This window comes from Gymnodraco acuticeps, unplaced genomic scaffold (assembly GCF_902827175.1).
Source record: "Gymnodraco acuticeps unplaced genomic scaffold, fGymAcu1.1, whole genome shotgun sequence".
Classification (NCBI taxonomy): Eukaryota; Metazoa; Chordata; class Actinopteri; order Perciformes; family Bathydraconidae; genus Gymnodraco; species Gymnodraco acuticeps.
Window position 1 is genome coordinate 1,530,940 of NW_022989949.1, and position 23,874 is coordinate 1,554,813.

Below are 23,874 nucleotides of genomic sequence, written 5' to 3' on the forward strand. Positions count from 1 at the left end.
AGACTTTTTATATGAATATTATTTGTATTATCAAGTGATAGCAATTGTCTGTGTCCATCTGTCCTGCAGGACTCACCATCATAGATTGCTTTTGGAAGTTACAATTACCAAAGTGAATTTAGGTTCCACCTTAAATGGCCTCTCTGTCGAAGCCCTTTCATCCTTGTCCACTTCCTCTTCCCTTATGCCTAGCCAAAAATAAACTTGCAAGTAGGATTCTGTTGCTAGATACGTTTTTAAAGTTTAATTTCTACACCTCCCCTGTGAGCTAACCTTTCCTATCATGTTAACCCTCAAATATGATCCACAAGGTTTCCAATTGAGAAGCGTTCTTTAAAAGTCATGCAAAGTGTGCATTCATTCACCAAATACAACGTTTAACAGACTCAACATTTAAAAACTAAACAATTATATAGGGCTTCTTTTTTATATTGGTGTGTTGCGCATGTTTATATTGTTACAGTAGTTGTTACATGAACCATACATTAGTATATGTGTGATGACAAAGTTAAAAACGCGTCTTTGTCTATGCACTCGTACTTTTGCACATCATACACAGTTTTAGACAAGGCCTTAGATTAGCCTACATGCAAATATATTTGGGGTGTAACGGTTCACAAACATTTCGGTTCAATACGTACCTCGGTTTTTAGGTCACGGTTCGGTACGTTTTCGGTACAGCAGAACAAATTATCACGAAACATAATATACGTTTTTTTTTTTTTTTATTATTATTAAACTTTGAATAATGTATTCACTCAAATAAATACAAAATATAATAAAATAAACATTAAGGTGCAGCATTTCGATGAACTGAAATAATCTGTATTTGAACTGTAATGTACTAGTACCTAAGCAGCCAGTTTGACATTATGTATTTTCATGTTTTTTTAAAGAAAAATTAACTTGTCCACATTGCTTGCCGAAAGGGCAGATCTGCTGGCACTAACAATGTCTCCTGCTGTGGAGAACACCCTCTCTCTAGGGACAGAGATAGCAGATACAGCCAGGTAGCGCTTTGCTAACATGGCAACATAAGGATATTTGATGTTTGTATTTATAATAGCTTTGGCTCGGTCTAAACTTGTTTGAGTGGTGGAGGCTTAAATGCTAGTGGGAGTTTGCACTTCAGCCTTTTTTCTTTTGGTACCGGTGATATTCACGTTCGGGTGATGCCTTTTCAAATGAGTGTGCAAGTTTGATGTATTGCCAGCCACGTAACCAATATTTGTTGAACAATGCCGACAAACAGCTTTGGTTCGGTCCACCTGTCTTTGTCCGTCATCCTTGTACGTAACTGCGAAACCAAAATGTTCCCAAACCGGAGACTTCAATGATGCTGGAGGATTTTCGAGCTCAACTTTATCTGCGTTCGCCATTTTGACAGTTCCTCAAATTACTGACTACATTTGACACATCCCTGTGACCAGCTCTCATAGTATGCCTCTCGTCCAATGAAATGACTTGGTCGCTCTATGACGCGTTGAACCTAATGTGAGCAAATTACTCTGAATGCTGCGATGCAGCACCTGAGATGACTTCCAAAAAGTTGTTCGCGTTCTCAATTGTTTACGTTTAACGTTATACTCGTTCGGTACACTTCGGTACACACGTGTACCGAACCGAAGGGTACCTATACCGTTACACCCCTAGAATCTATCCAATTCCAGTGAACTTTTACTTAATTTTAATTGCAACATATAACTCACAAGATGTCCCGTTTGTGAAAAATGAGGTACAATAAAATCTTACCCATGCATTGCTCTGCTATGAGGCCTTACATGTAAGGTATCCATCAGTGTGCAAGTGTGCGCGCATTAAATCCAAACCACAGCAATACCTCTTGACATTGTACTCGTATATGCTCCCGACCCATCTGTGATTTAATCCTCATCATACACATCGACATACTTCACAGTACCACTGTCTCTCTACAAATCCGATTGTTGGCCATTAAAGGTGAACGCTGCCGCACTGTATGAAGCACAAATGTGTCTTAAGCGTATTTTGTGTGATCCCCGCTGATAGGTTCCAATGCAAAGAGGAAAGCTGGTAAAATCAGTCAATAAATAAATGCAAAAGCAATGACATGCAAATGCAATATTGCCTTTTACATCCAGCAGCAGAGTGGTGATGCCCAAAAGAACAGAAAATGCAGCTGAATGAAACTGTAAGGGAATTAGATGGATATGCTGCGGTATTTTATCGGAGAGTAATACAGCACACGCAGGCCTGAATATCTATGAGTAATGGTAAATCTGTATAAAAATGTTTTTCAATCCTCAGGTGGCTATGCTAAACTATACTAAACTGACAGAAGGCCAATTGAAATAAATGACTGTGCCCCAACATTTTTAGCTGTAGCCAGCACCTGTGAGCAAACTCGGTTATGTGTGAGTGTGACAAAGTTGCAAAAAGAATTGGAAATGCATTATAAATGTACACACGGTCCTTTAACAACAATACATTTACTTGTTGAACACACTGCTACTCTTTGGCTGGATAAACCACGGTAGTCTTCAGGCTCCCTAAGTGCCCTAAGAGCTGTGATTGATGGACATGTCCGATAGCAGTTAACATTCCAAGATTTCCAAAGGGCCTGATGATGAAGCAATCATCGCTCCATCCAGCACTGAGTTAAATCTAACAGCTAGCCAGCCCCATCACATATACCACATATGAATGTAAGAGAGTGGATGAATCTTGATTTCAAAGCAAACAGCCACATTTTTTCAACAAAACTCCACACGTCATCAAATGTCTGCCAAATCTTTAACAAGTACACACACGTCCACATGCAATTCTTCCCGACCTCCTTTCACAAGTAATGAGAAAGCAGCGTTGCGTTGGAATTCAGCGTGCCTCCAACATTAGGCCATAAGGCCTCGGCTAATTCAATTATAAAGCCTTCACATATGAATGGGCAGCAGCTCTGTGAAAGTCAGCCTACACTCTGAGACATCCCCTCCCTGTACACAAGAGAAGATGAAGTTTCCTGCCCACAGGTTAGGAACCATGAATACTCCCATCCGTTCATACTCTTACTCATACTCACACGCAAACGCATAGCCTACACCTTTAGTCACAAAACAAACAACATTCTTCAATCTGGCACACTAACACTAAGTACCCTATGCGAGCTGAGAGTCAGTGCTCAGAGATAGAGCAGCATAACACACACCAGTAAGATGACCCGGAGTTCAGAGAAAAAAACAATGAAGCATACACATAAAATATGACCTTTTAATTCGGCACTGTTGGGCATGTTTTATGTTCAAGATGTTGCTTGTCCAGTCATGACATCACCGATGAGCCACCACAGCTGAGCCATAAGGTTTGAGGCACTGAAATGCTTTCAAAATCCTGCTGTGTTTTTTTTCGATAACTCTAATACACCTGAGATCTGAAACCATTCTGAGACACTTACATGTTCCGAACAATTTATTACAGACCTCCAAGCTCCAACACTGTCTTGCAAAAAGGTAGCTAGCAGTTAGTCACAAGTTAAATCTGCATTATTGTAACTGCAACAATGGTGCAGATATATTTAGTTTCTTTCTCTTCAACTGGCTTAATTTGTGGTGTAAAAGATACATTGAAATCATTCATCGTGACCACTATATTCTTTAAACTGCCAACTACAAGAACATTACCAAAAATAGTACTTTTCAATTTGTGCCATTCATTTTCATTGACAAAGGGAAAAAAATGTATGTCATGCAGAAATGATTGTTTAAGATTACTCACTGCCACAAAAACCATAGCTCTCCCCTGACCAGACACAAGAAATGTGCTGCCTCCAAAAGTACAGCAGTAAAATTGTTTCCTTTCACAGTGAGACATCCAATCCAATTGTTAACTCATCTTAATGGTTAATCTCAATGCACACTAGGGATGCATACCGGTATCCGGTATTACCGAAATACCGGTTACTGGTGGCTACGGTATACCGTAACGAAATCAGATCCGGTTTCGATACTTTAAAAAAAATAATAATAATAATTTTAAAAGTGAGTCCGTGGCCCGTGATGGCGGGTGTTATAAATTAGATTGCATAATCGTTTTTCTTCATATTTTACGTATTTTTCATTGTTTGTTCAATACTAGAAAGGTAAAAGTCCCATAAAAAGGACTGTGATGGGATTTGTTTTCTCTCACCAGTGAAGGTAAATGTTGATTTTAAAGATGAGATTTGTTGTGATCTCATGACCATTATTCTATTATGTATTTGTTCTCTAGTCGAATCTCAGGTTTAACATTAATTATAACGGTGCTATAACGGTCTGTTTGCATTGACAAGATGTGCTATTCGGGTGTTATAAAAGATATTCCATAATCGGTTTTCTTCATATTTTTTATGTATTTCATTGTTTGTTCAGAACTAAAAGGTCCAAGAAGTCCCACAATTGAATTTAATATTCATTTGACATGTTAACTATATCGTAAAGCGCTTCATGGGAGTAATTGTGGGATGATACATTTTCAAAGTATCACGATATGTATCGGTTGAGTATCGGTATCGTTCAGTGGTATCGGTATCGTAAAAAAGTCAACGATATGCATCCCTAATGCACACACATTTTCAATGCTTTCCAATAGTTTAAAATAGTTGTATTCCTCTGTTAAATAACCTGTTCAATACAAACATGCCACTTGTAAAAATTAAATAACATTTCTGTGAACTGATATTTGTTTAGTGAGCTTATAAGAGGATGTTCCCTGAAAGATTGTAAAATGTCAATGAAGATGTCAGACTTAGTATATTTGTTAATAATTACATACAATACATGGAATGTGCGTGTGTGTGTTCCAAGTGAATCTTCGGCCCCCTGGTGGCCAGTACATAAATTATGTGGCCCCCACCACCACCATCCAAGTTGCCCATCCCTGGTAGTGGGGGAGTTTTATACGTGGAAATTCTCTGGCGTTATAATATCAGCGCGGCCGCGGTCAGATCAAAATGCCTCCGAATGCAATTTGAATGATACATTTAAATGTATATTTGCCATTAAATGTTGACATACATACTTGTCATACAGAAACATCTGTCCATAATTCTGCAACTCTGTTACAGTATATTCTCATACATCCGCAGGGAATGCCATGCTCTCAGTCCATCTTGTCAAAGTCAATCTTGTCAATTGTATTACTCAACTTGAACCAATGCATATTTTAAGAGCTCCACTGTGCGTGAGGGAAGACATTTGAAATAAAAAGAATACAATCAGAAAATGGTTACATGCCTTTTTTTTTTATCTAACTGAACCAGTCAGGGAAATATGAAATAGATCTATTTGCAATTTCAGGCTACAGCCTACAGCTAGCTCTGACATACCCAGTCCCTTGCCCCCCACTCTCAGGAATAAGAGGCAAGGAAAAGGCCTGAAGGGTTGTGAAAGCCATGCCATGAGCTACAGGTCTCTATCTCAAGCTTCAGTCCCTCTGTGTCTCTGTCTGTGTTTGCTTTCCGTGCCTATCACCCTGGTCGTGAACATGACTATGTGTGATACGTTCCTGCTCACGTTGCATCTCGAGGCATATTCCGTACCCTCTAAGCATGCTAAAGGAAATGGGTAATAGCTGCAATCTCCTTACTCCTCCACATCACTTCCCACAACTGCCCTTGCAGCCTGCAGCTCACTATCCAAACTCTATGTGGATAGTTCCCCTTGAGTTCACCGGCTGCCTATTTGATGCAGCATAATCAGTGGAGCATATGAATGAGGGATGAGATGCTTTGGTAACAATAGGCCAATGGAGGAGGAAGACAGACAGAGTGGAGAGGAAAGCATCAACCCACATGTAGGATTCACTACAGTATTATACCAGAGGACATTTCTCTACACTAACCTGTGAAGCTGAGAGTTCTTAACGGCCCGTCCACACAGCGGCGTGCGTTGAAGCTTCCAACGCTTCTGCCCATTCACTTTGAATGGGGTGACGTCACTTTTAGCCGAACTGCATTTTGGGAAGCGACGTGGAGCGTTGCTGGCGTTGCTGGCTTCAAAAGTTGAGCAATGTTCAACTTTTGAAGCCTCGACGGAGGCGTCAGCCAATGAAATCCCGTTTATGCAAATCTGCCCGTACAAGCGCTAGCCAATCAAACCGCGTGTATGCTGGGAGAGACTACGCAGGTCATTTCCTCATATTCAAAAAAATGGAGGGAAAATTGATTGATAGCGGTAGGGAATCACCCGGTGCTGTATGATCAGTCTCTGTTCATCTACCGGGATACAAACCGGAGGAGCGAGGCATGGAGGGAGGAGGCAGAGACAGTGGGTGAAACTGGTAGGTTTTCGCCTGTTTGGGGATTTTATATCCAGTTTACTTCGTTTTAACATTGCTATTGCTTTGTATGCCGGGGGCGGGAGATTCATGTGATTGGTTGTTGGTCGCGTTGCTCGCAAAAAATCCCCAAGCTTCAGACACGCCCACCTCCAAGCGTCAACACACGCTGCTGTGTGGACGGGCCGTAAGGATAAAACACCAAATCAAACATTCCAGATGAAGTATGGGCCAAGAGATATGAGTGAGAGCCTAAGGGACACCTACCAAAGGGCATGATTTGGATTCAAACCCATACGATTTAACCAAATCTCACATGAGCCCCAGCCTGAGGGACTATTCGGTTCCCCACAGGAAATGACTGCTAGAGGTGCGAACATGTCTTAAGCCACACTGTTCTCCCTTACCCTTATAAACCAAATGCATTAGCCATTCCCCAAGGCACATCAGTAAATTCATTAAAACAGCAGGGAGTGGCCCAGGGGGAGACTAGGTTGACCCCTTCTTCCAACTGACTGACAGCCAAGGTGTGAGGCAAAGTCCAAACCAAACGGGATGCTCCTGCACCCTCACTAAACATTAATTTCCTTTCAGGGCTGTTTCTTCATTTCTGGGAGACTACATACATGTGTAAAGTGAAAAGGGCCATTTTGTTTATCCCCTTCTTCCCATACATTCCTTCCTCTATCTTATCAAATTGCCTGTTTTGTTGTTTTATATAGTCATCCACTTTGTGCTTGTTCTGCCCCTGGTAGCCACAAATAAGCCAAAACGTACATTGAAAGCTGCCCATTCCTCTTTCCTATGACACTTTGCCCTTCTTACTGTTTGTAGCTGCACATTGGTGGCATACATATTTGCCCTATATGTTAACAGATGCACACACAGAAACTTACTCAGATATGGCATTGATTTGAGACACAGCACCCCCTCTCTCTGCTCTCTCTCGTCTCTTCTCTCTCTTCCCCCAACGTATCTCATACTCTCTCTCTCTCGTCTGCTCTGTGTTTTGCTGGGTGACAACCCAGCAGCTGTCCAATGCCATGTCATGGCCTATCAGGACCATCTGTAGGGGTGGGAAAGGCATTAGCTGCCCCATCAGCATACTCATGTTACCCTTCCTTAGGTCACAGGTGGCGCCTGGGGACATCAACAGGTCACACACTTGCACAAAATGCATAATGCATTAATATACAACTTTCTCTTGAAGGTCACGTAGGTCATCTAAAGGATGTGATCATTCTTGCCGACACACAGTTTTAAAATGTATTTAAATCCTGCATGATGGATACTTAAGACACCCCTTTGTATTGTGATGTCAACTAAGATACATTTGATCACATTTATCACACACACACAATCTCACACACACACACACACACACACACACACACACACACACACACACACACACACACACACACACACACACACAAATGCATACTGAGCACAACTGCTTTCATAATGTACTACATAAATCCCTCACAGTGTTTATTTGACTGAAAATCTTCCAAAATTGCACATGTGGTCAGACAAAATGTATGCACTTCAAAAGAGCTTACATAGATTTTCCGCAGCTACCTTAAGTGCACTGAGAGGCTTGGGCTTAACATGACCTCATCACTAAATTAAAATGTACAACATTACCTGACGCAAGACGCCGCAGCACCGAACATCAATGGGCTCCAGTCAGCAGTTCTCTCCTTAAGCCTCTATTATGCTGGTTTCAAGTCTGGCTTGGTTTGAAAAAAAGTACAAAAACACGAAGAAGAAAATAAATGCTGCAAGTAATAGAAGAGTTGGGTAAGGACGAAAGGACAAGAGGGGTAAGAGGAGGTGGGGGGAGAGGAGGAAGTCCTACAGTCATTATTAGGACAGCCGAGGGCTGTAAATCAGACATAATCATAGCAGTGCTTTCCCACAAGGGCCACAAGCCCTTCCCACTGGCTTCACACAAGTCAATAATTAATAAAAACCGCAGCTTAAGCCATCCCCAGTCCACACATATACACAAATAAACAACCTTTGTCTTTAGAAAAAGGCTGCCTGAGTCGCTTCATGGTTGTTTACTTCCTGAGAACTGCCATTCATTTCTGCAACAGCAGTTAATAGAAAATATTGTAAGTACTGTCATGAAGGTAAACAATGTCTGCACCAAACCAGAATCAGAATACAAAAGGATGGGGGAATAGGTAGAGGCAGAAGACAGAAAAGTATTGAAAAAAGTTTTTAAAATGCGCCATTCAAATACCATGAGCACACAAACAAATACTAAGACACACACACATGCACACCTCTAACTCATCATACAAAAGCCAGAGCACCAGTCGTTCCACAGGGAGCTCTGCACACAAACTCAGAGGACACACCCCGTCTACGATACACACTCTCACTCACAAAACGTGAGAAGAGGCGGCAGGAGAGAGCAGAAGTCCAGGGTCTGGAGCTATCCAAGGTTCTGAAACACTCCCACTCCCTCGAAAAACAATTGTCTGGAGAAGAGATTGGGGAGTGGAGGAAGAATTGGCTGAGGACAATAAGTGTCCACAGCAATGACTCAGCAGCGTGGCTCTCCTTTCAGCACACGCTCTGTTTACGTGCATGGAGTAAGCCACTGTCAGACTGTTTACTTATACCTTTGATATGCAATTGAGTTTCCCTGCTGCTATGAATAAGGCTGCTGACTGAATAATCCTGTTTACTGACAGAATGGACCACCTAAAGAAAAACAAAAAGATGTAGCTGCCTACAGTTTTCATTTACATACATTTTATTTGTATACAATATTGATAAAATAAATTCACTGCTAGGAGGAAGCAAATGTAAATTAAAGGAACACACTCCAAATACAAGCTGGTCTTCTTATATACTTATAATATTTTCAATTTAACCTGGGATGCGAAAAAGATGTATGCAAAATGTGATTAACATAAACAGTGCTTATCAATTCCATGAATACAATTCCTGACATTATAACTGTGGAAGAAAACACTGCCAAACAAACCAAAGTGTGCTACTGGAAGTGAAGTACAGAGAGTGTTAATGCAGCTTGATTGTAACATAGTGGAGATACTTTCCTGTCCCTTATTGCTGTATTGACTCTGTGAAAAGATTCCTATTTCAAAGGTTGGTTTCAGGTTCTGCAGAATGGCAAAGATGAAATATGAGTGCAACAGTTTGCACTGAGCCAATCGATGTTAGGTGTTTTGTAACACGATTAATAGTCTAAATTTAATTCATTATTGATATATGTGCTCTCCTACATCTACCTGCTATTTGTTAGAAGCTACATTTCAAAGCTTCAGAGAGAAAATTGATTTAAAAATGTTAAAAGTATTGACTTTTCTACAGAAATGGAGTTTAAATCATGAACTACACCATGTATAGAGCATGCGAACTCTGGTGTGCAGCATGGGTGACCAGGGTGAGTCAGCATCTCTTATGGTGAGCTACTTTAGTAGAAACTGAAAGGTTTTGTGCAATACAAAAGTAATTGTAAAAGTCAAGGTTAGCTGATTTACCCGTGTGGGTTTTGTGGAGAAAAAAGTGTAATTAATGCGGTTTTCTGACCAAATGAATCCTATTTAGTCTCATCCTGCTAGTTTGGTTATTTTAGAGTGCACTCTTATTTTGAAAAATAATTACATGAAAAGGTATCTTAATGATTTGCATGTCCTCACCTAAAATAATATTCATGTCAATGCTTTTTTTACATTTTTCTAAATCTTAAAAAGAGGTTGCATCCAGACAAATTAGCTCATGTATTTGTCTTTACCATGATCCAACTAACTGGTAATAAGCATGCACTGTTGCATGCTTGGGCTTAATGACTAGTTGCTCTGACTACATCTTTGAACACCCATAAAATCCAACTCGTGTCAAGTCATTACCATCCGAAGATTCAAAGAAAGAACAGGGCACAGTGTGCGTGAGCAGAAACAATGCATGCGAACAGAACTGTCGTGCTGAATCCACAGCCGCTCACAACACAGTGGCAGTGCTGGGAGCTGTCTGTGAAGTATGTGGTGCTGAAGTGTGCCAATGGGCCGTGTGCATAAGGCATGTCCTTCCTTGATGGTCATTGAGTCCTCACGGTCTATCCCACAGTGCATCTTGCACCCATTGTTTCTGGTTCAGCTGTCCCACTCTGAACCGGATAGGCTGGAGGTGGCAATGCACTGTGGGATATGCCACAAGCACTTAATGACAAGGTCACTGAAATTCTCAGAGCAGACACTAAGCGTTACACTGTAAGTAGTGGAGTGAGGGGAAATGAGCAAAGAGGAATAAAGCAACAATATTAAGAAAATGATAGGCGATGTTTGGGTAAGGCTTGTCTTTGACGCACAAAACAAGTTGATAGGGCTTTGCTGAACATTGTCTTCTTGTTTCTATACAACCCATTGTGGTCTGAAAAGGTTTAAGCCTTGAGCTAGGCATTTTCTTTGAGAGTATGCTGATTCAGAGTTGTTCTCCTTCACCCAGATATCAATGTAAATGCTTTCTGCAACTGACGGATGATTCAACTTACTGGCTGATATTTGACTTATCTTCTGAATTTCAATCTGTCCAAAACATGGCAGCTGTAATACAAAGTTATACTTTTTACAGAATTCATTTTTGGAATAAATGTAAGCTAAAGAAATAAGTGTTAGCCAAAAGCATTTCTTTTCTTTTATATCTGTGATTTATTACACCTGCTGTAGTTTAAATTGTTGTTCACAAGATTTTACGAGTCACATCAGCTTCTTTACACGGCCCATATTTTACTGATTATTCCAGCACACATCTGTTGTGCTCAAACAGTTTGAAGTGTTTGCTTCTCTGATTTAAATGTCATGGCAGAGACTGAGCTTGTGAGGTGTACAGTAGCATTGATTTGCAAGGCTATATACTTTATATACAAGAATAGTATGATGTTTATGATTAAATTGGGTTGTAGTGAACATTGCTTTCCTGTGGCAATCCATATATAATAAAAATCCAGATGTATAATTAATTATGCAGCCATCATGTTAAATTAATTGAATTTCCCAACAGGAATCTCCATTCTTACATTCAATGTATTCAGTCATCATCAACAAAACAATACTGATGTCTTCTGCCATTAAAGATTGATGAGTGCTGATTTGATCATTTTAGAAAAAGACCTGGTAATTATTAAAACCTCTGCACTGTGAGAAAGGCAGGGACTTCATGTGTCTTTCCCTCCCTGGCAACAGAAAAAAGGTTAAAGGAGATGGAGACGTTAATGTAAGAGGAGAGAACAACACGCTCGCTCTCTCCTCATTGACTTGCCCCGGGCTACACAGGTGTGACTAAGTCTTATAGATTCACGGCTGATGGCAGAGCAGGGTTAGTGAGTGAATAGTGGGTAACCGGAGCAAAGTGCCCGCCTTGCAGATCCTTGGAGAAAATGGCTTGGCAAGAGAGAGAGCTCTCGATCGATAATACTCTGAAGAAGTTTGATAGGTTTTTGGTGGGGCCGACTTTCAACACAGCATCTGTGCTCTGGAAGACCTAAGAGCTCTGCTGGTTTCCTACCATCTTGTTTTCTCTGTTGATTCTCTGTCAGCCTGGAAGCTATTCACTGGGATGATATTGATCTTTCCTCTTACTGAATAGTGGACACTATTACCCAACTGTTTTTCTTGTCTAATTTGTTCTGAGAAGGTCAAATTGAATAAACCTGTGTTTAGGAGGAACTGCCACAGAGATTTGATATATTAAACCTAACCTAACCTATACATGTTAAGAAATCCTGTATTGTGCATCTGAATTTCATAAAAAAAAGGTAAATAAGCAACAAGTCATAACCCCACTCTGCATCCTTGCTGCTGATACAATATGTGGCACAAACGCCTCCCGTTTCCCGCCTTTTACAGCTTGCTATACACCAGGGGCAATGTCAAATCTTAATTATTCTAGGGACTTGCTGCGGAATTGGAGGCACAATACATGCACGCCAGTCCCGAAATACCATGCCAAATGGTGTAACACTGATAAACCCTGGACTGCTCCTTTGGAAAAATGGGAGAGAGACGGAGAGAAAGGGAGACTTGGAACCCCTGTGAGTGCTAAACCCCCGCAATCAGCAGCATTAATGGCAAGAGGCTCCGATCTGAAAACAATCAGATCTGAGCTTATTTCATATCTGGGCAATGATTCGAGAGGCTACAGCTTTGGACATCTTCCGACATTTGAAATTAAACAATAATATACTGATTCATTAAAAAGATATTGGCTATGACAATGTTATATGTTATATAACACCAATAGAGCTTAGTATCAGTGACGTAAGTGCTATTTTTTAGCACTGCACTTCACCCGTTCAATATCCAATCTGTCCAGTCATGTGCTGTTCCTTTTTTCTCTGGGAAATGTATAAATAAATAAAACATGTACTGTGTCACTATTGGGCTATATTTGTTTTAGAGTTGATCAAACAAGGTACATTGCTTTAAAACATGATTTCATTATGATGTTAAAATCTAACACGTAGTAAATACGCGTTTTGCGCATGGTTGTGAATAAGAAATATAAAAGTGTAGCAGAAAAACGTATGCAACAACATTGTACTAAACAGCTATGAATATCCAAGTATGGCAAGGGACGTGGTCCAAAAGACTAACGAAAAGTCTGCACTGCATCAGAGCAGTCACTCAGCAAGTCTCACTAAAGCTCTGGATTGATGGTTGGATTGAAATGGCTGGACTGAGATTGAGGGACGGACGGATTGTCTGCGACTCTGCTCTCCCTCTCTCTCCTCCCCCGTCCTCCCCCTCTTTTCCTCTTACCATCATTTAGAAACACTCAGCCTTCACGTCTCTGCTTTTCCCCTTCAAACTGTGAAAGTGGCAGCCAAATTGGCAAATGTGACACAGGCCTCATATGGCCCTGACAAAGAGGAAGATGGCAAAGAAAAGCTGCATCGACACAAGAGAAGCCATTAAAACTAATGTTTGTAACGGGACATATGGTACAAACAAAAATTAACACCTTAGCTATCAAACTTTCAATTTGTACCTCCGCCAAAAAGCCAAGTAAATGTGGAAGAACTACAGTTAGTGCATCAAAGCAAGATAAATAAAAACTATAAAAAATACAATAAAGCTGAATGTGATTGAATTCCAGTACCCATTTCATTCTTATGTTCTCTATTGAATCCCAAAATGGTGTCAGCAGTCATCGCTCAATTGTGCTTGTCTATTCCTGGCTCATTACAGCTGAGAGAATGGTGCTGTACAAATGTTTGACCCTTCCTGCTCAACCTATGTCCTTGACTGCTGAGAGCGCTCCACGAGAGAGTTATATGGGATAAATGGTGGCTATTCCAACTCTCTGCCCTGTGGCTGTCTGCAAACAAAGAGCCATGGTATCCGTTACGAGAGAAGGCTGACGAAGGTACGCTGGCTGCACAAACCCAATGCAGGCATGCCCCAACTCTCTAAAAAAGGATCCATTGTGCCCGCCAAAGCCTTTCCCTCTTAGCGGTGAAGTGGCCATTGTGGCCCACAGAATAGGCAACCCTCTCCATTGCCTGGCAGGTAAAGTGACGCCGTGATGAGGCTGAGTGTGGTCGTAACAGTAGACAGTCTCTCAGTATCTTGACCTCCATCAGCCCCAGAGTGCCCCCTGTGGCTCTATTCTCCCAACAGGTGGGGGCCATCCAGACTTAATTCCAGCCAGTGAATAGAGCCATAGGAACAGGTGCATTCTGATATTGGAAATAGCCGATATTGGAGTTGTGCGGTTGACAGTTTTTACCATGTACGTCTCAACTTTGGACAACTGGTATTGATTTTGCTGCAGGGGTGGTTCTTTGGAAATACATTCCTGTATGACAGGAGAGACAAAAGCCTCATGGATTTCTGGGAGAGGAATAAAGTGCGGTGGAGCACAGCAATTCTCTTAAGAGTTCCACACAGTGAGCAATATTTTACAGCTTTGCTCAGTCAGCGAAGGAGTTTGGAAGAGGAGTTTAAAAGAAAGAAACAAAAACAGTGGCAAAACAATCATTACATGTGGGGCTGATGACGCTGTAACTACAGTTTATATGCTGTGTTAGAATAGGGAACACAATTCAAAAGTGATGACTGAGCTTTCTATACTTTCTATATTTACTACATCTTTGAAAATGCTTTCTATTTTTCAGGTGGATAATCTCATGACATGCTTTGTTGACCAGAGAAAGAATCCATTAAACATTCCTCTGGAGACAAAAAGGCTTATCATGGGATTAGCTTTTATTTGATTGCAAATGGCTCTGTCCAAACAAGTAAGTGACACTGGTCAAGTCCAGCGCTTAGCAACTGCTATTGTTTAGCTAGATATGGAAGTATTATGCAAACACATTGTATGATTATGCACAACTAGAAATAGTGTTGGATGAGTGATATCCCACAGTATAAGGATTAGTAACTAACACCCACTCTTCAATTATGAGCATAACACTCTTATGTTGGCTTTTTTTGTCCCATATTCCATGTTATGCAACCTGCTCCAGTTTGAAATAGAATCATTTCACAGCTAACCACATGTTAGCATATGCCAGAATGGATACTGTTGGAGAAAATACAAGTTGTCTGCTTTTTATGGGTTGTTTTAATGCACTGATACTATGTGTGACTCTGCACTGTGGATGACCTTGCAGCTGCCTCTTCTAATGATAGGAGGAGGCAGGGCATTTCAGGTTGTCGATATTTATGAGAGGACACATACTTGTTGTCTCCTGAATACCTCATGGGGCAAAGAGCAACAGTGGCGTGAAGGAAGTACGTGACTCTTTCCAGAAGACGTCCCTGACACCTTTCCGACACCTGCGGATGATATTAGCGCCACCTCGATTTACGACTTTGTTGTTATCTCCGTGTTTTGGACAGACAAAGATGGAGACAGTCTTGGTGTGGATGATGACACAAATCCAAATAAGTCTGTAAAAAACACTACTGTTTCTAACAAACTCAGAGAGGAAGGACTTCAGGTCTTGCAGGTGAACACGATACATCATCCTCAACAGAATGTTAATGTCAACTTGCTTTGTCCAGAACGTGCCCTTTCAAGTGGGGAGGTAGGGAGTCTGGGGTGATATTTTTAAACCTGAGTAACAGCAGCTGCCGTTGCGCTGGAGTTATGTGGGTTAAACAGCTCACTGGCGGGTGCTAAGGAGATATGTCTCACACTTGAAACACAAACCGGTCCTGATAAACTTTCCAGCCCAAAATCCTCCCAAGTCGAAGTTGGGTGACACCCGAGGGAGATGATATTTGAGGTGAGGCCAAAAAGAGATAAAATGCTCACATTACAAAATGCCTGTTTTATCCCTCCATTATTGATACTCCCTTATTCTCTTTAGGAATATCAAGCTGAGCTGAAAATATGGAAATGCAAACATTTCAAATCTAACCACACGGCGAACATCTTCATTAATTCATTGGCCTGCTTTTTGTGGGTTACTCTGATTTTTAAAAAGGAGGCTGGGATTCCATTACTTTCAACTGTTTGAGAGAGGAAAAAAGCCCTCATCCAAGATTCAAAAGTGCGTGCGAGCTCCCATGAATTCATGACCCAATCTTTGCGGAATACAGTAGAGTATGTGGCAAAAATCCAGGGGTTTTCAACACTCAAGTCTCTCAACTACTTCTCAATTAGAAAGACCAAAGGCAAGTTGTTTAAAGCCGTGCAGGGAGCATTGAACCCAACTGCTGCTATCACGCATCAATGTTGAGCCCTTTTTCTCTGGCGCCGACAGAATGACAGGAGATGTACTGACATCCTCAATAATAAGTATCCTGCTAGAATGACTCATATTAGTTCAAATCTAGACACGATATCCTACCGGTGAGGCCACACAGGAGGAAAGGGCGCAACTCGATCAGATCGATGGGCCATACTGTATCCCTTCCCTCTATCTTTCCATCACCCCTTTCCTTTCTCTCACACATCATTCCATGCAATCACTCAGACACAAAAAGCGGTCTTTCAATCCAGCTGTCCATCATAGGCTGTTCTACCTCTACGCAGCAACTGCTTAATAAAAAGAAAAAAAGAGAGATTGAAGGGAAAGACAAAAGAGCTGGCGGGGCACGTCTTGTTCACCCAAGCTAAAATGGAAGGAGTTAGGAGGAGTAGGGAGAAATCTTTCTATCAAATTCCTTCCTCTTTTTTATGCAAGGGAAAGTGTCTGTCTTCCTTATAGGTCCCCTAAGCTCCTTTAACCTCTCTTCTCTCCCACTCTGCGGGTGGATGCTGGACGGGAAGATGGATGAGGGCCAGACGGCAAGCGGCAGAAGAGTGAGTTAATGAGGCCGATTGCTCTCTTTGCCTCCTTGCGAGGGATTACAGGAAGATTACCCATTCTGATTCTCTTCTCTTACAATGTTCAATCCCTCGGTCTCTGTGACGGTGAACTGGAGGGGTGCCACGGGGCGGGGAGGGGCGTGGGGAGGGTGTGAGGGCCAATGTTTTGATAGAGGTGAGATAGAAGACAGTGTCTCGGCTCTCTGTCAGGGGAAAATGACAGCTGCTCAAAACACTGACCTGCGAAAGGATAGAGTTTCTGACTGATGCTTGCAATCTGACAGCTGCTTCACAGGCTGTGCTTGGCCTAAATATACCCAGCATGAGACTGAATATCTTATAAATCGAGCTCCATCATTCGATCCAGTCCCTCTTCAGATTCAATATACAGAAATGCACAACAAACATTTACAACACCTCAAAGTATGCATTTGAAAAGGTGTTGTTATTCCGCAGTGTTCAAATGGCATGCTGATGACCCAAAATGATGGCATTTGAGTTGAAACGCTGGAGATTTAGTATGCAGGAAAAGTTGTTAGGAGCCTAATGTCACAGGGATGAGCGAACACAAAGAGAAGCACGGGACCTCAAATCCACTTCTTGCACTCACCGCTAGCGAACAGTGAAAAGGTCTGGAGAAATTATTCAAATTGCAGGGGAATTTGCAATTATTATAAGTCATCTCAACCCAAAAAAGCAATGTTAAGCACCCTTCATGAAGTACACTGAAAGCTTGGAGAACAAAACTGGCATCATGTATGGGCCCACTTTCTGTCTCCTATTGTATTATTATAAAGAGGAGAAGCTACTTAGGTATTTCCAGAGCCATTGTCTAAACCAGACTGATAGTTGGTAATTTTTGGCTAATTTGGATATGACAACGGATGTGCTCAGGAAAAGTAATATTGGTGATGTAATTCTTCAGATAAATGTCTATGAATTTACCCACTGGGCAACAAAATGTAGTTTTGATCCATTGCTCAAGTGTCAGTGGAGTCTTCCAACAGTGTCCTGGCTTTATGAGGAAACACATTTCTGGCATGTCAAAGGAAATGAGTCAGGGCTTGATTTGCATTAAGAGGACAGAAAACTCAATAAGCACTACCTTTTCCAGTGTGTGCTTCAGCAAATAATCCATACTGTTTTATATGTTCCTCTTCAACCAATACGTTCATGGCAGTCATTCGCAGCTGGGAGACTTTTCATCAAAATGCACACTTGAGAAAATCTAAGAAGAATTAAAAAAAAAAGTGAATTACTGACATTTACACTGTCTATCAAGAAGGAATGATAAATGATTTTAGTGATCAAAATGCAAATATTTATGACAAATTAAGCGAGCAGTCTCGTATCTATTCTGAAAAACTGAACACATCTTCTGTATAAAAAAGGGAGAGTAGCTCAGCGTTTCCACAGACGCTTATGTGGTGTCCGCTTTCCTCCTCTCCTCCCATCCCTGCGCCGCTGAACTAACCTTACCTACATCAATCTGTTTAATTATTGTTAGCACAACTAAACCCACAACCCGGCTGGTATCACATAATCAGTGAACTACCGGCTTGTAGTTGTTAAATATCCTCTCGTTCGGGGATTTTGTGTAGAGACACCGTTACGCGCCCCAGTGGGCGTTTGGCGACACGGTGGCGCAGGAGTCGCTGCATACAGTTGCAGCAGGACTCGGCGCACCATAAAGCCCCCAAATATATACGTACTGTACTGTACGCATTTTACCACGTCGTGCTGTTCACATTAACTTATAGATAAACACTTATCGGAGAGCATTAACACCACAGAGGGTCAGACCAGACAGGCTGCCCTCCAGCACCCAATTAGCAGCTGTCCAGTAAAGAAAGTATACCCTCCGGTGGCCTAATTCCCCGCATCAAAAAGCTTCTATTATAGCAAAAATATACATTAGTTGTACATAATTAATGATAAACTAGGGCGATGTTGGCAAAATCATGATCGACTCTACAATCCAGCAACATTTTAATTCAGGGATTTGGAGTCAAGGAGAAGTAGGCTACGTGTGCAAGTACGCATGCTGTGTGTGTGAAAATTAGACCATGTAGGCTACTGTATTATCAACAGACTACACTGTGTGTCTACAATTTTGGGAGAAACAAATCTAAACGGGAGCTGTTGAAATAAAACGATACCCGAGTGTCGGAAGCTGGAATAATTACCCTTTCACAACTAAGTCAAGTCGTCTCCGTAAATAAATCCACATTTTTACAGCAAAACTGACTTTCAGCGATCACTCTGTGATAGTTTGTTCCTGAATTGCCACACTCTGTCACGCGTGGCTTAAAACATAGACGTCCATCACACCGAATGCAACGTGTCTGCTCCCAGAACCGCAGAAAACAAACAGCAGAACACGAATCCACTCGCTTCCCAAATCTCCTCCAAATATTGACCCATTACGCATCGTTTGCTGCTGGCTTCCTCTCAGCGGAACAAAGCCAACAATTGTTAATAATTGGTATATGATAAGTCTAATTCTAAGACATTTTCCATTGACTTCACCTGTCATCATGTGCACGGCTTTAGTATAGAGTGAGAAATCCCCCCACAGAAATATGTAGTCTCAGAAAAGAAGAGAAAAGTCCTTACTTGTGTTTTGCAGCAATTCCTGCAAGGATAATATCCTCCAGTCTTGGGGAGGTTTGTAAAGATCCCTGGATAAATCTGTAGCAGTTCACGCTTCTTTGTTTCTTTTTTTTTTTATCCAGAGCGTAGAGGAGACCAGATCGAAGGTTTTCTTTACCCCCTCTCTCCTTCAAGACAGATGTGAGTCCTGGCCGACTCGCTCCACCTGCATCCCCGCTGGAAATACCAACCACAAGGCAGAACATGCGACTTCAGATTCGTTTTCAGAATAAAACTGCTACATTTGTATGTAATTCGGTGGCTTTTATTGTGGAGGTTCTGTTTGGCGGATGCTTCTATGTGTTTCTGGGGGATTTGACGCATCTCCACCTGCATCCACTGGAAGAGACACAGCAGCATCAGCAGTGGCACCGCACTGAGGAGGCCGCCCACAGAGACACGCCCCACTCCGGCTGGAGAAGGCTATTTCCCCCTGGGCGAGGAAGCGAGAGGGAGGTCCTGGAAATGCTGTGAAAAGTATACTCCACTTTCCTGTGTCAATATTTCGGAGATGTGAAAAATAGTTTGGTGGAAGAAAATGTGTGTAAACCTGATAAACCAGCGAGGGATTTCAAGAAAAACATGTATAATCAATTGCAATTAAATAAATAAATGATATACAGTCCCATATCGACAACATAGATAAAAGATAACATTACACAAATAATGGCCTGAAGTACGGTCACAGCTGCCTCAAATAATGATATCACAGATGAAAGCAGAGCCTATCCTCAGCTAGCTGTGAACCTAATTATATACACTACACTGTCTGGCAAAATTGAACAATTACTAATGAGTCACAAACTTTCAGATATAACCATCAGGTGCACTGCTGCTATTATTTGCTAATGACTGCCCACACCCTCCAACATTTCCACAGGCAATTATGTAGACAAAACAGTGGGTCCATGAGCTCATCACCATAAAGGGAGAAAAACAGCATAAAAATAAATGTTCTTCCAAATAAGGCATGCTCCTCATCAGTGCATTTAGTTGGATACACACAAACATATCCCTCATAACGATGAATGATTGATAAAGACTATTATAAAGAAGAAGAAATATGGAGTTAAGGTTTATTTAACAGTTTAAAAGTATCTGAATGATAACCAATAATAATATTAACAGCAATTTAAGTGTCTCAAGATACAAGTAATAGTAAACAAATAATATACTAAGTAATAATAGGACCGAAGTATCACTCTTATATTCTATTCACATATATTTTACTCAAAACATTCATAGTATTTCAACCATATAAAATGCATTCAAATGTATGGTAATGTTGGACCTGTTCAAGTAGAATGATTTTCTAGATAATCTGAATATCCACAGCTTTATAGCATCTCTTCTTGTGCCAACTGAATTCAAAGTTGTTACCAGTCCAGAAAGCACTGCCAGTTAGTTAAATGCATTACATTTCCACCCTGAGTAAATAAGACCCTAATCAATAATGGAAAACATGTTGTGTGTTTTTCATCAGATAACAAGTGGGATCAGTTAAGACTAGCCAAGCCATTCCCTTAGTGCTGCACCCTCACCTGTTACCCTAGGCTGCACTGCCATTGCTCATGCTGAAAACAAGATGTCACCTGCACAAATGGGACTATTTGATCTGGGCGGAGAAGAGGGTCATTTAAGTCAGGGCCAGGCCATTTGAAGCTGAAGCTACATTTATCTCCCTCTCTCACTTTCTCTTCATTCCCTCTCCTCATCAGACACTGGGCTGACAAAGTTGACAAGAGGCCCAGCCTGGCCTCACTGTGCTCTGTTGCTCCGTCTTTCCTTAGTGGGAGAACAACTGGGTCCGCTCATCATGTCCTCCATCATGTCAACACATTGTCATGGTGAAAGTCTTAATTTCAGCCTCAATCACAGGATATTTCTAAGAGTAGTGTGGTCTTTCATAGAATCAAAGATTTCAGTTATAAGTCGAAAAATACAACAAATATTTAAAAAAATGTACACGTTAAAGGTCCCCTATTATACTAGGAGAAGATTCAGGTGATAAGATGGGGGGGTTTCCTTGGTTTCTGATTGGCTAATGGTTACACAAGCCAACAAATCGTTATGACATCATAAAGTGGCCAAAATCTGATCAGCTCATTTTCAGACAGGTTTTTATAGAAATGGATCAGGACAAAAAGAGAGCGAATCTTCTTTCCTGAAACTTTCAGAGTCTCTTTCCACAGAGGGGACACATGTTGATGTATAAAAGACATGAACAAGAGGATTTTGCATAATAGGTGACCTTTAAACAAAATCAAAATGAGTTAATGGCTAGTTTACGCCTCAGTTCTCGTCAATCACTAACCATTTGGAACATTGACCACACAAACACTATTGACACATGGATCAATGGTGTGTCTTTGAGTGTTTTACAGTACACACCATTCATCCAGCCATCAGCCTGTTCTGCCTTAAAGGTATGTCCACGTCAGAGCAGTGTGTCGACAGAGAAATCACATCAATGGATCTGGAGGAGGGCATCAATCACAGCCCTATTGAGCTGCGTGCTGTAATGGCCGCCTGTCAAAGAGTATTGACACCTCTCAGAATTACATTTTCAGGGCAGAATATCAAATTAAGAAAATATAATGGGGCAAGGTAGGTGGTAATGGTAGTGTTGTATATTGTTTTTTAAGGTATGTCAGTCATTAATGTGTTTAAGTTGAGTATTAAATGTACTAGTTACTATGGGAAACTTTGCCCAAATGTATATTTGACCATTTGGACACATTTTTTAAAGCAAATAACTAAATAAATGATATCGTTTTATCTTGTTTTATTTAATTGCAGATTTGTATCAGCACAATACATAATTATATACAGTATTATAGTAATGTGTGATGGCCAGCCACACAGAGTAAGACAAATACACTGCACCCTCACCTCCAGTAGTTTTGCTTCATTTCAGTTGCAGTAAAACATGTCAACAATTAACAACACACATTTGATTTAAATGTTAAACTCTTTATTTGCTTGTAACCTGACATTACTCTGTGTGTGTGTGTGTGTGTGTGTGTGTGTGTGTGTGTGTGTGTGTGTGTGTGGTGTGGTGTGTGTGTGTGTGTGTGTGTGTGTGTGTGTGTGTGTGTGTGTGTGTGTGTGTGTGTGTGTGTGTGTGTGTGTGTGTGTGTGTGTGTGTGTGTGTGTGTGTGTCACACACATTTTAGCACAGCTAACACAAGTATTTGTTTGCATTACTAACTTTCTTCATCTTTGAGTTACCATGGTGGCTGGGGGAGGTTAGTTCCTGGTTCAGCAAAAGGTCTGGCTGAGGGCTGAGGACGGATAAATACTGCCAGCAGCCAATTGGGACAAATTGAGACAAACCACATACTTCCATGTCAAAGGGGAATTTGGGATTTGTCTTTGTCCTTTTGTATTCTGTTCATCTAAATTGCCCTTTGTTTTCTATTTGGTTTGGAAAAGCCACTATATATCTTCCTTGTTTTCTCATTGTAGCAGGTCAGTTTGTTGAGATAACACCTGGTAAGTTGCCGTTATATTTATTGGACACATTTTCTGTTGGACCCTTTTATAGGCCTTGTTATTAGAGATTCTTGGTTTGTAATGTTTTTGGTGTTTTGGGTAAATACAAAACCCAGTTTCTTTAAACAACTCTTGTGTCCTGTTGCCTTACTGTTTGGTCCTTAACACAATGCGTGGATCTAAATACATAAAACAAATTGAGCAGTTTACAGGGTGAAAGAAAGGTGGCTATGTAGTTTTTGTCATCTTACACATTCTAAGCTTAGGTAAAAACATATCAGCATTGTATGAAATATCTGTGAGGCAGGAACAAAAATAACATCCAATATTCTCTTAAGAAACATAAACAAAACAAATGTGTTGGGATAGTTTTAGCATCTTGAGGATCCAAACTCCAACAAACAATTTAAAGAAAGAATGAGAAGTCACTGTTGGTGAAACTGCTTGCAACTCATGGGACAAATCAAATTGTGACACGTAGACCAGCCAAGTTACCATCCATAAAGGGTAAGAAACTACTGTTATAATATATTATTTGATGTCAGTATGGAGAATTGCAGGTTTGTTTACTAAGATGCCCTTCCCACAAAATGTCTTCTGATATACAGAGGTTCTCCTGGCATGTGTCAGAGCCCCCCCTTTCACAAAACTGCCAGTCTCTGCGGCCATTGTTAGATATACGCTTCAATCAAATGTGAGCCAATGCTGTTTGGTGCAAAGAGATTTTTCCATTCAAAGGGACATCTAAAAAATAAATGAAAACATCTCATAGCAGACAGATGTCAGACTGAGTGTATGACACAGCAAATATCATCAAATAACCACCAGAGATTTCATGCTTTTTAAATATCAATTTAACTCATTTCAGTCGTATGTCTTCCAGCGCCTTGATTTAATATCCCCTACATATAAAGCTGGCTGATTTGATAAGCTTTCACTCATGAGTAATTCATTTAATTGTTGGAGAACCCTGTGAGGTTGTTGCTTTTTCCTCTTTCTCTCCATTGAGCTAATTAAAACTAATTGAATTGAATTGATGGTACCAAGCCCCTGAATCACAGTGCTACCATCTCAGTCCTGCTCATCCCTGAAATTAGACAAATCAAGTGTGCCGTGTAATCAGACAAGAAAAACAGTCGACAC

At 41.0% G+C, this 23,874-nt stretch overlaps 1 protein-coding gene across 1 annotated transcript in view; it reads right to left on the bottom strand.

Annotated features, from left to right (window-relative positions):
• nrxn2b (neurexin 2b) overlaps positions 1-19,407 on the bottom strand; it is a 637,678-nt gene extending 618,271 nt beyond the window's left edge. The window contains exon 1 of the mRNA XM_034210531.1: positions 19,201-19,407. The gene's annotated coding sequence lies outside the window, so the exon portion shown is untranslated. The remainder of the gene's footprint in view (positions 1-19,200) is intronic.
• Between the last annotated feature and the right edge of the window lie 4,467 nt (positions 19,408-23,874).